The sequence below is a fragment of the Colobus angolensis genome, unplaced genomic scaffold, assembly GCF_000951035.1.
Source record: "Colobus angolensis palliatus isolate OR3802 unplaced genomic scaffold, Cang.pa_1.0 Scaffold255, whole genome shotgun sequence".
NCBI classification, from domain to species: Eukaryota; Metazoa; Chordata; class Mammalia; order Primates; family Cercopithecidae; genus Colobus; species Colobus angolensis.
The window spans coordinates 3,560,006-3,571,516 of NW_012115766.1; the positions used below are offsets into that span (position 1 = coordinate 3,560,006).

An 11,511-nucleotide genomic window follows, 5' to 3' on the forward strand; every position below is an offset into this window, starting at 1 on the left:
TGAATAAAGGCAATACCAAGTTTAGAAAGTTAAACAGGTGCAACCACTTTGGAGAGCTGTTTGGCAGTTGTTATAACATTGAACATATATACCTGATGGCCCAGCAATTTCACTTCTACATATTTACCCAAGAAAAATGAAAACATATGTCTACAAAAAGACTTACATAAGAATGTTCATACCAGCCTTATTCGTTATAGTCACAACTTGGAAACCACCCAAATGTCTATCAACAGGAAAATGGATACACAAATTATGAGATATGTATATATGTTATCTCTCTACATATTACAATATAGATGTATATAATCTGTCATAATTTGTTTACACACACAATGCAATACAACTCAACAATAAAAACATGAATTACTAATATACATGACAGCATTGACGCAACTAAAATATCTCACATGAGCAAAAGCAGCAAGTCACACAAAAATACATGTGACATAGTCCAAGAATGAGCAAAGGCAGATGACATTGATGAGCAGTAAGACAGTGGTTGTCTCTGAGTGGGGACAGTGGGTTGGCTGGAATTGGGCATGGAGAAACTTTCTGGGGTGGTGGAAATGTTCCACATCTTATTTTGAGTAGTAGTAAATTGAGCATTGAACTCTCAAATATTATTGAGCTGAACACAAGATCTGTGCATATGTTCATTCTACCTCAACTATATATTTAAAAAGTAAACATTTCTTTACTCTGGGGCTTTCCAGAGGATTTAACAAACAAATATGTATGATGCATCTTTAAGAAGGAGCCTAGAGTGTTTGTTAAACGTGTTTGAGGAGGGGACACTATGTGAAGGAACATCTCATGGAACAGGAAACACTTTAGAGGAGTGATAGTTTGGTTTGAATATTGACCTTAGAGCGTCTCACCAGGACTATGTTTTCTGTTGTGATTTCCTTCCTTCTGCTCATCCTAGAGATGGACTGCTCGTGCCATTCCATGGGGCTGGGGGGCAGTGGGATGAAGTGCCCACTGTGGCCCAATTCTCCTGCCTTCCTGTTACCAGACTGGAGCCCTCCATTGGCACCCTGCCCTCTCTAGGCCACTGGATCGCCACCACCTTTGCCTGCTGTGAGAGGCAAGAGACCCACCTGGGCATCTGCTGTATTTGCAGAATTGTATCAGTCACATGGGTCATTTATTCAGCCATGGGTGCATGCCTTCACTCATTTACGACCTGCGGTCTCTGTGAGTGCCTCCACGTGTCTATCACTGTGCAGCTCCCTGGAGACACAAAACTGAGTAAGGCATAATGCCTGCCTTAAGGGGGAAACAGTCACACGAACACAGTTTTTTAATTTTTTTGAGACGGAGTCTCGCTCTGTCGCCCAGGCTGGAGTGCAGTGGCGCGATCTTGGCTCACTGCAAGCTCCGCCTCCCAGGTTCACACCATTCTCCTGCCTCAGCCTCCCGAGCAGCTGGGACTACAGGCGCCCGCCACCGCACCCAGCTAATTTTTTGTATATTTTGAGTAGAGACGGGGTTTCACTGTGTTGGCCAGGATGGTCTGGATCCCCTGACCTCGCGATCTGCCTGCCTCGGCCTCCCAAAGTGCTGGGATTACAGGAGTGAGCCACCGCGCCTGGACACAAACACAGTTTTTAAACAATGCAGAACTTCAGTATTAGAGCAATGCCTAAGGTCTTTTTTTTTATTTTATCTCTTCTCCTGCAAACCTGCGATTCCCTTTTCCTCTTATGGGTCTGCCAAGGGCGAAAATAAGAATACCAACCACCTGATACAAAAAGAGAATTATTACTTTGACCAAAAGGGTATCTGCTGCAAGAGAAATACTTTACACATCAGTGGAGTGGTAGGGTAGTGCAGCAGGTAGGGGCTCCAGGGCCTGCTGGGGCTTTGCTGCACATTTTGGGGTGCAGCAGCTAGGAAGGAAACTCAGAAGTGGGTGCTCAATGATGAGGTGACACCTAGATACATAAGTCCCAATCCTCATAAGTTCAATTTTTTTTTTTTTTCTTATCTTGTTTCTCAGGAGGGGCGAAGGGAGGTGAGCTTTATAGATTTTGTAGAAGAGAGCTGTCCCACAAAATGCCTCCTGCCTTCTTATTCATTGTTCAGCTCAAACGTGTGATATTTTCTGAGCTTGAACTGGCAGTGGGGCAGGTGGGGAGCGTATATTCAGCTGTGAGCTGCACACTCAAGGGCAGCAGAAACAACCGGACATTGGCCTTGTCAATGACCTTCACAAGCAGGTGTCCAAGGAAGGGAGTGAAGTATTATTTAGACTAGAAGGTTCTTAGCAGCAACATCTCTTGTTCATTGGCCTAAAAAAAATTAACATGCAGCAAGATTGACCTTGGGTGTGTGTAGAATTCTACGCCTTTTAATGAGTGTAGAGAATCAGGTTGCAGAACAGCTTCATCACTCCGAAGTTTTTTCATGCTATCCCATTTTAATCACACTCTCATCCCACCCCTGACCCCTAGCAACATGATCTACTCTCTGTTGCCATACTTTTATCTTTTTGAAACTGCTATATAAATCAAATCATTACAGTACATAACCTTTTGAGTCTAGCTTCTTTCACACGAGGTAACTGTCTGTAGATCTTTCTTTAGTAATTCTTCTACAGCATGACTGTTGACAAAAATTCTCTTATTTTTCATTTATCTTATAATGTTCTTATTCCACCTTCATCCCCGAAGGATATTTTCTTAGAATATAGAATTCTAGGGTGAAAATTTTTTTTCTTTCAGCACTTTACCATCTTGCCTCCAATTGTTTTAGATGAGAATTCCATAGTCATTTAATTGTTTCTCTATAAATAGTGTGTAGGTTTTCTCTGACTGTTTTAATAATTTTGGGGGGCTGTTTTTAGTTCTTATCAGTTTGATTAGAATGTGTTTGGGCATAGGTTTCTCTGGGTTTGTCCTGTATGGAGTTCACTGAATTTCTATAGGTTTGTGCTTTTTGCCACACTTGGGAAGTTTCCAGTCTTTATTTTTTGAGTATTTTTATGTACCACACTTTTTCCTATCCTTTTGGGGCTCTGAAGACACAAATATTAGGCTTTTGGGGAATTGTTTCACAGGACCCTGAAGCTCTGGGTGTGTGTGTGTGTGTTTTAATCAATCTTTATTCTCTTTGCTAAAGCTTTCTAGAGTATTGGTTCTTACTTCTCAGAGCATTTTTATAATAGGTGCTTTAATTTCTTGTCAAATAACTGTCACATTTGTGTTTTCTTCATATTGACATCCATTGATTGTCTTTTCTTTCGTGAGTTGAGATTTTCCTGGTTCATATGCAGAGTAGTTTTGGAGCATATCATGAACATTTTAAACATATTATGAGGCACTAGGTCTTGTTTAAATCCTGTACAGGTTTGTTCATTTATTTTTTTAGCAGGCAACTGACACAATTGGTTTAGACTCCAAGTTCTGATCAGCTTTCTGTGGTTGTGGTTGCAGTGTCAGTTCTATTTTCAAAGTCACTGTGTCCTCTTTACGGTTCTCCTGGGTGCCTATTATTTCACAGTCAGGATGGGACCTAGATAGTGACGTAGCTGTTAATTCAGTTCTCAAAGTCTCTGTTGTGATGTTTGTGATCAAATCCAAGCATGCATAGGTCAAGGGTGTGCCCAAAAGCCAGCAAATAACTGTCTAGGTTTGTTTTCCCAAGCTCCTTTCTCTCTACCATCTCCCTTGCACTTTCTCACTTTCTAGTTTCCCAGGATTCACCTTTTTGGTTATCCATCCAGAAAGCTGGAGCCTTATCACCCTGCTCTTCTGTGCACTTCTTGTGACTCTGCCCCTGTCCAGGACCAAGTGGTGGGAGCCCAGAAAAAAGAAAAAGCATGCTCTTGGGGCCATGGTTCCTTTGATTGAAGAGGAAGGTCCCGCTTTGACAACAAATTCTGTGCTGCAGGCCTTCCATGCTGTGGCTGCCACTGCCAGAAGACTCTTCTCTCACCTTGAGCCTGGACTAGAAGGTTTATGCTGGAACTCTCACTGTCACACTGATGCTGACTTCTGGGTTTCAGGCTGCCTTGAGTCCTGTCCAGGGAATACAGAGGGTAAACATGGTAAATCCACAGTCAATTGGTGATACTTTTGAATTCTGGTTTTCTTCCACAATCTACCTGCTACTGTTTACTTTTTCAAGAGTTGTCAAGCAGCTGCCCTAAGCATTCTGTCCAGGTGTTATAGATATATTCAACGGGAGAACCAGAACCAAAACCCATTCCTGGATTTTTGCAGAGCCATTTCTCCAGTATCTCCTTGGTCTGAGATCTGGCAACATTTTCCAGGTTACAAAGGTAGAATAGATACATCATCCTGAGAGTTTATGATGGCAATGGTTAAATATGTGAGTTTGTATGTTTATGCGTATATGAAAAACAGACACCGCAGGTGAATTCAGGCAATATGAAAGCTACAAGGGGGAACCAAATCCTTGTTCCCAAACTGGAGTGGTGGTCACCTCCTCATATTCCTAAACCACTGCAGAGGGGAAGAGAGCTTTTTCCGCCTGTTCAGCAGATACAGTATTGTAGGTAACAGCTTGCCAGCTGACCTATTGTCCTATTGGGCAAATATAATATTCTAGACATGGAGCTGTTGGCCCTGCATCAACCTGCAGGCACCATCTAAACCTTTTTTTCTTTTCCTTTTATTCATTTCTTCTTCCTGCCCCTTGTTATGGAGTAATGTGACAGTAGGACATACATGATTAGATCTAGATAACAGAAGGGGATGGGTGGAGTGCTGATGAAAAGGAATGAGGTTCTCACATGTTGTAACTATTGTGATCCAGACTGGGTCAATCATTACGGGGAAAAAAGTTGCAGTGCAGAAAACCCTTGATTGATAAAGATATAGAAGTGCTCGCCAACGCCACCGTCACCCAAGGGATAAACAGCTTGCCCGCCATAAAATCTCATTAGTCCCGCCAGGAGAATGGAGAAATGTAAAGATTTGTGGCCCCAGTCTAACTAAAGCCATTATCTCAAGAATATCTCAGCAATGTGTTACCGGTCTGTTTGAAGATTTCAATTTACCTGTAGTAGGTTTGCTTTCTTTGCTTCCACTAGAGGAAAACATTCAGCTTGTTTTATTGTTTTGGATTCATTTTCAGAGGACCAAAAATATCATAGCCCTCTCTCCAAAAAAAAGTTAAAATACCAACTGTTTGGCTGTCCTCCCCCAGCACACACAATCTTAAAGGACATTTCAGTTTGTGCAACAATGGGTCACTTTTGTGGGTGTACAAATTGAATGATATAGTTGACACAGTTGTGAATTCATTTGTGGTGGAAAAACATGCTCAGAATCTAAAAATTCCTCTTTGACATATTTGACATCGTCAGTTCTTTCAACAAACGTTTACTAGGAACCTCTGAATGCACGGTCAGTGTTAGGAGCTGCAAGAGATGTAGAGGAAACACCAAGAGCAAGGGCCTTGCTCTCTCAGAGCTTGCGATCTGCTTGTGAAGACGACACACGCGTAGGTGGTGGTGTCTGAGCGTTCATTCAGTTGCCAGGTCAGAAAGCTTGGCCAAGCTTCAGCTTCACTGGTTCCTCACTTCCCACATTCAACTGGTTGCCAAGTCATCTTGATCCTATTTCCAAAATGCTTCTCAAATTTACTTGGTTTTCCTCCTCCTACTGTGGCTGCAACTCTATCAGGCTTTCACTTACTTCAGTTGCCCAGATCACAGCAAATTCCTTCTAACCAATCTCCAATCAAGTCACGTATCTGGTCATGTCTCTTCCCTATTCAAAATTTTTTCGTGGTTCTTTATTATGTCCAGAATAAGGCCCACAGCTCCTTAGCACATACATTACTCTGGCGCAAACGTCCTCTTTCATGTCTGTCTTCCACTGGACCTGTAACATGAGGTGCTCTCTGAGAAGACCACGGATTTGCCCACTCCTATGCCTTTGTTATTCTTCTGCTTATAGTCTTCTCCTTTTTGTTTTTCTGCCAAGCAAAATCAAACTTGTTCTTCAATACGAGGTCAAATGTTGCTTCTTCAGTGTGGCCAGTCACTGGTTATAGTTCCCATTTCTAGGCTCCTGTGGAACTTTGTTTGGGTATCATTTATTCATACATTCATTCATTTGATGTATTCATTAATACTTTATTACTGGACAACAGACTAGCTGCTGAGAATGCAAAGGTAAGAAATCATTCGTGGCCTCAAGGGACTTAGTCTAGTGGGGAGATGAATTTCAGCATAATAAGCATATGCAGTGAGAGAAGATAGTGGTTATAATGGATGTGTGTACAAAGTTGTGTGTGTGTCTATGGGAGGTCCAGGAGAAGAAGCCATTACATCTGCCTGGAGGAGCTTCCATAGGATACAGCATTTGAGCTGAGGCTTGGTGGTCGGGTAGGGTTTTCCTGGTAGATAAGTAGAGGCAGGAAATTTCACATAGAAGAGCACATTTGAAGGCACTGAACCATGCAGAGTAAGGCACCCAAAGAAGGAGAGTCCACATTGACATGATGCAAAGCATGAGAGTGGCTGTAAGGTTTGTAAGGCCGCATACAAGACAGAAGCCGAAGCAGAGGCTGTGTGACTCCTTCCGGAGACAATGACCAGGGGTTCCTGCAATGTGTGGGAGGTTAGACTAACCGCTGGGATTAGATTCCAGGAACAAATGCATTTCAGAAATATGTGTGCTTACAAAAATGTAGGTAAGGGCTGGGCGCCATGGCTCATACCTGTAATCCCAGCACTTTGAGAGGCCAAGGTGGGAGGATCACCTGAAGTCAGGAGTTCAAGACCAGCCTGGCCAACATGGCGAAACCCCATCTCTACAAAAATTAACAGGGCATGGTGGCAAGCGCCTGTAATCCCAGCTACTTGGGAGGCTGAGGCAGGGAGAATTGCTTGAACCTGGTAGACGGAGGTTGCAGTGAGGTGAGATTGCACCACCGCATTCCAGCCTGGGTGTCAGAGAGAGACTCCATCTCAGAGAGAAAAAAAAAAAAAAGTAGATAAGTCTGTTGGAACCATTTTTGATTTAAAGGGTACTCTCACTCCCCCAAATGATAGCAGTATTAATCCTAGAGTAACATATTTGTTTCTGAGTGCTTAGACCAATATGTCAATTAAATTAATTCTTCCCACTCTTTTTCACTACCTTCTCTTTATCTTCTTTCTTCCTTTCCCGGGAATTACTGTAAGACAGTACTTATGGTATATATTTAACTGTTGTTGGATTTTGACTGGAAATAGTAAGTCTAAAATCTAAAAATAATTAGAGGAATATTCCATACCTATTACTATAAAAATCAACTAAATCTATCTTATTTTTAGCCATGTGACTCTTCATTATGTTTCTGCTTCCCACCCTGTGTGGACTACGGCTCACACACAGGCGTGCACACACAGAGCTTCCCCACTGCTGATATAAAACACAGTTGCTAGATTCCTAGCCCCATCCCCACTGATTTGGGAGGAGGCAGGTGAAGCTGAAGAATGTCTAACACAGGCTCCCAGGTGACGCCCATGCTGCCAATCCGGAGACCACTCTTTAAATCACATTTCTCTACATGCTGCTGTCTCCATTATTAAACTCTAAACATATGGATTAGAGAACACTAATCCATATGTTACTTGCTGAGTTGAAAGGCATTTTAAGAGGTTATCTAGACTAATCATCCCTTTGAGCTACCATCCAAGGCTACTCCAATGAGGTGCCAAGTAAAAGCAGTTATATGTAGTTTCAAGTCCCCGTCCTCATAAAAATAGAACTTGGTTGTTCTGGGTGTTACATTTTGTTAATCTTGCATAAGAAACGATCCCGTGACACAGAATATGTTATCATGCATATAACAAATGAACTTCCGAACCACAGTAGTTAATGCCTGGGGATGAAGGTAACTGGCTAATTGAGCTTCTTTAACTTGACTTTCAAATAATTGCCACCTGTCTGTATCCTCAATCATTAAACCTATTTTTTTCTCATGAACTTTACTGAGGACTGATTTAGGTACAATAAGCTGCACCCAATTAAAGTGTACACCAGTCTAACTTTTAAAACTACATTACTAATGACTTATTAATTTAAAATCATCAATATGAATACAAATATTTTTAGAAAGCCTACACAACTGTAAAGTCCTACGTGCTTTTAGAAGGAGAGAGACATATGATTTTCTATTTTTGGAATCTATTGGGTACACATGATAGAAAGGCAAGCGGGAGTAAATGGGAATCAGGATGAGACTGTCCACAAGGATGCTGGAAAACCTTGGAGGTGCCTCTGGCATCTGGCGCTCCTGAACTCAGCTTGGTGTGCTCAGATAGCAATGCTGCTCTGGGAGGATTTGGGCTGTGAGAATGGAATGAAGGGGATGAGTCTCTGTCATGCTTTCACAGCTGTCTGTCACTTCCTTTGTATTCTCAGTGTCCCCACCCTGGTAGGCTGTGTCTGAGTTATACCTAGATTGTTGTTAAAAACCAGCAGCGTGTCTGCTTGCTTCCTGTCTCTCCCCATATAAACCTATCTGGCACGCATCTGGGTTTATGCCACTTTCCAACTAACACAACTTCAGAGACTCTCAGGGTGAAGTCGGAATCTTCCCTCTGACATTGGAAGCCCTCAACCTGTGTCATCCACCGATCTCACCTAATTTCAGAGGCAAATCACCTGTGGTAGATGAACGGCTCTGTTGACTTGCTCTTACCTTCATGTCTTCCTGCCTGCTGGAAAATCCCTTCATTTTCCTTACCTTTATTTCATGGTCCAAATGTAGTTCTCTGTCAACTTCATGCACACAATGGAGACTTGACTCCCTCAGAATTCCCTCTCCCTATGTTTGTAGTTTTTACAATCTGAACTACTCATTTTATACATAATCATGAACTGCTTTGGATTTGTGTTTAATAGTTCATGGGCATATGTTCTGTCTCTCAAGTGGAATATAAACTGCTTGAGGTCAGGGACCATGCTGTGGAATACTTCTTGGATTTTAGGATTGTAAGTAATTATAGTAATAAAAAAGATACCTTAATGTATAACTAAATGTCTTATTGAGACTTTCCACATAAATCCATGCATCTGAAAACCATCTTTTGTTAGACCAGGTATCTTGTTTTCTATTTTAAAAATATGCCATTTTTATAGGCACTAAGGAAATGCAGAGCAGTGATAATAATGACGAACATTTATTGTGTTTTTACTGTGTGTTGTGTACTTTCCTCAGTGCTATGCTGTGTAGTAACTGCCTTAATTCTCCTGACAACATACAGAGACTGGTGCTATTATTATCCCCATTCTATAGCCACAGAAACTAAGGCACAAAGAGGTGAAGTCACTGGCAAGGTCAGAAAGCCAGACTTTAGGGAGCTGGGCCTGGTGCCCACCAGCTTAACCACAGCACACACTGCAACTCATTCACACGAGAAACACATGAAATGTAGGCTGTGTTGAGAAATACATAGCAGAATCGTAATTAGAGGCCAGAGGAAAAGGTTGTGACGACCATGTCAAGATTTATGCCTGCAAGATGGTGAGTAAGAACATGTCCTCTGCGTAACGAAGGTGTTATATTCTAACAAATGCAGGAGAAAGAAGAGCTCATTATCTGTAGGATCTATTTCTAGATCCTTTTTCTTAGGTCATTATAAAGAAAATATAAAGCCTCCAATTTGATTGCTCTGTATATGATAGGTCCAATCTTATTATTATTTTTTAAGATGCTCTATCTAAACTGTATTTTGCTGAGTTTTTCCATTAAAAATCTCCTTTTCAAGCCCACCAAATGTTTAATCTTTTCTACTTTAATAGTTGGAAATTCTCCCTTGGGGGTCGTAAGCTCTTTAAATATTTTTAGGTTGCCAGATTTCTTCTGTGGGCTCTCCAGGAAGCCAATTTTGGAAGCCAATTTTGTTCCTAAGAGTAGTCCGGCTCTGTCTTTTGCACACTCACTGCATCACAATAAAATGCTGCCTAATTACCACCTTTGTGGGATCCCAGAGGTGTGAGTATTTGTCTCCAGGCTATTGCTGTGGACTATAAACTCTTCTCAGATGAGAGATAAACCTCTTCATTATTTAAGCCTCCAGGTCTGGTAACAGGAGTTTACTCCATTCAAATTGTTTCCAGTCTTGTAAAAGAAATGATCAAATGAGACATGCAATTCACCTTGAGATAATTTCTAAAGGGAGTAGTTAAGGGAATGTTCCTTCTGGGTGGTGCCCAGTTCGAAAGGGGATACTGAAAAGTCAAATCCTTTTATTATCTTGTGTCTTCATTTCTGGTTGGAGAAGGGAGTTCCGAGGTAAACAGATGAGGACAGATGGGGAAGTGTTACCTCCGCGAAGACACAAAGTCTAGTATACTCTAGCGGAAATTTTCTTCTGACAATGGCTTCTTTAAGAAATTTGAGTCAAACAGCTAAACCTATGTTTTCACTAGAAACTATTTTAATAGATATTTATATTTATAAAATAAATGTATGCTTATTTGGGTTAACCCTAAAGTGAAACATCATATAAAACATGTATAATTTGTAAACACATCGGAATTCAATGGAAAAATACATTATTAAATAACGTATGATTGCTTCCTTATTATCCATGGGGAAAATTAAAGAATCGGCCACTCATCGGCTATGTGCTCATCCTCTGAGATTTTTTTCTTTTAAAATAGGAGGTATTCAATTTTCTAACCACTGTGAATAGGAAGTCCTGTGGAATGTTTTCAAGGGGAGCTTAGTGGAGGAACAGTGATGGGGCTGGGAGGCTCTGGGCTGCTCAGATTCTCTCGCTGTGTGCACCATTTTATCTGTCAACAGTGGCAGTGCAGGAAAAAGGCCAGCTACCTACGTGATGGTGGCATTTAGAATCTTTGTGGTTTGAGCTCTCTTGGATTTCTTTCCCAAGTGACCTCAGACCTATTTGACTTACGTACTTCATTTCTGGAACTAGCAGATGGATTTTTCCAGAACCATAAGCTGTGTTCTTTTAAAGCTGTGATCACTTTCAGCAGCCACTGAGATGTACAAATAGTCTCAAACAGCAGTGGTTCCCAACCTTGGCTGCATATTAGAATCACTTGGAAAACTTAAAAAAAATACTGGTGCCCAGTTCCTCCCCATCAGATTCAATTTTAATTGGTCAGGGTGGGACCTAGACACCTGCATGTGTGAGGCTCCCCAGGGGATTCCAGTGCGCTACAATTTAGAGAATCAGCGCTCTAAAGACATGCTGAGAAGAAAGAGCTTCCCCTTCCCTCACTGGCTGGCTGCTTGCGTACCTGTAGACATGGGAGCAACAGGGGTGTTATACAGGTGATAATAAGCTGCAAAATTACTGAATGGCTGCAATGAAAGGCACTGTCAAAGTAAAGAGGTTATAACAAATATTACTCTTATTATTTTATGAGAAAACATTGCTAATACCAGACATCTATGGATTCCCAGCTCAGTTATGAAGCACTTTCACACATACCACCTGTTTGTCCTCATAGGCACCCTGTGAGGCAGAGAGGCAAGGAATGATTCTGTACTTTTTTTTTTTTTTTT

General features: G+C 41.5%; 1 long non-coding RNA gene across 1 annotated transcript in view; it reads left to right on the plus strand.

The window, feature by feature from the left end:
- Positions 1 to 9,341: 9,341 nt before the first annotated feature.
- The window catches only part of LOC105515173, a 3,605-nt gene continuing 1,435 nt past the window's right edge, over positions 9,342 to 11,511 (plus strand). Inside the window, exon 1 of the long non-coding RNA XR_001002276.1 lies at positions 9,342 to 9,495. This is a non-coding gene — a long non-coding RNA (uncharacterized LOC105515173). The remainder of the gene's footprint in view (positions 9,496 to 11,511) is intronic.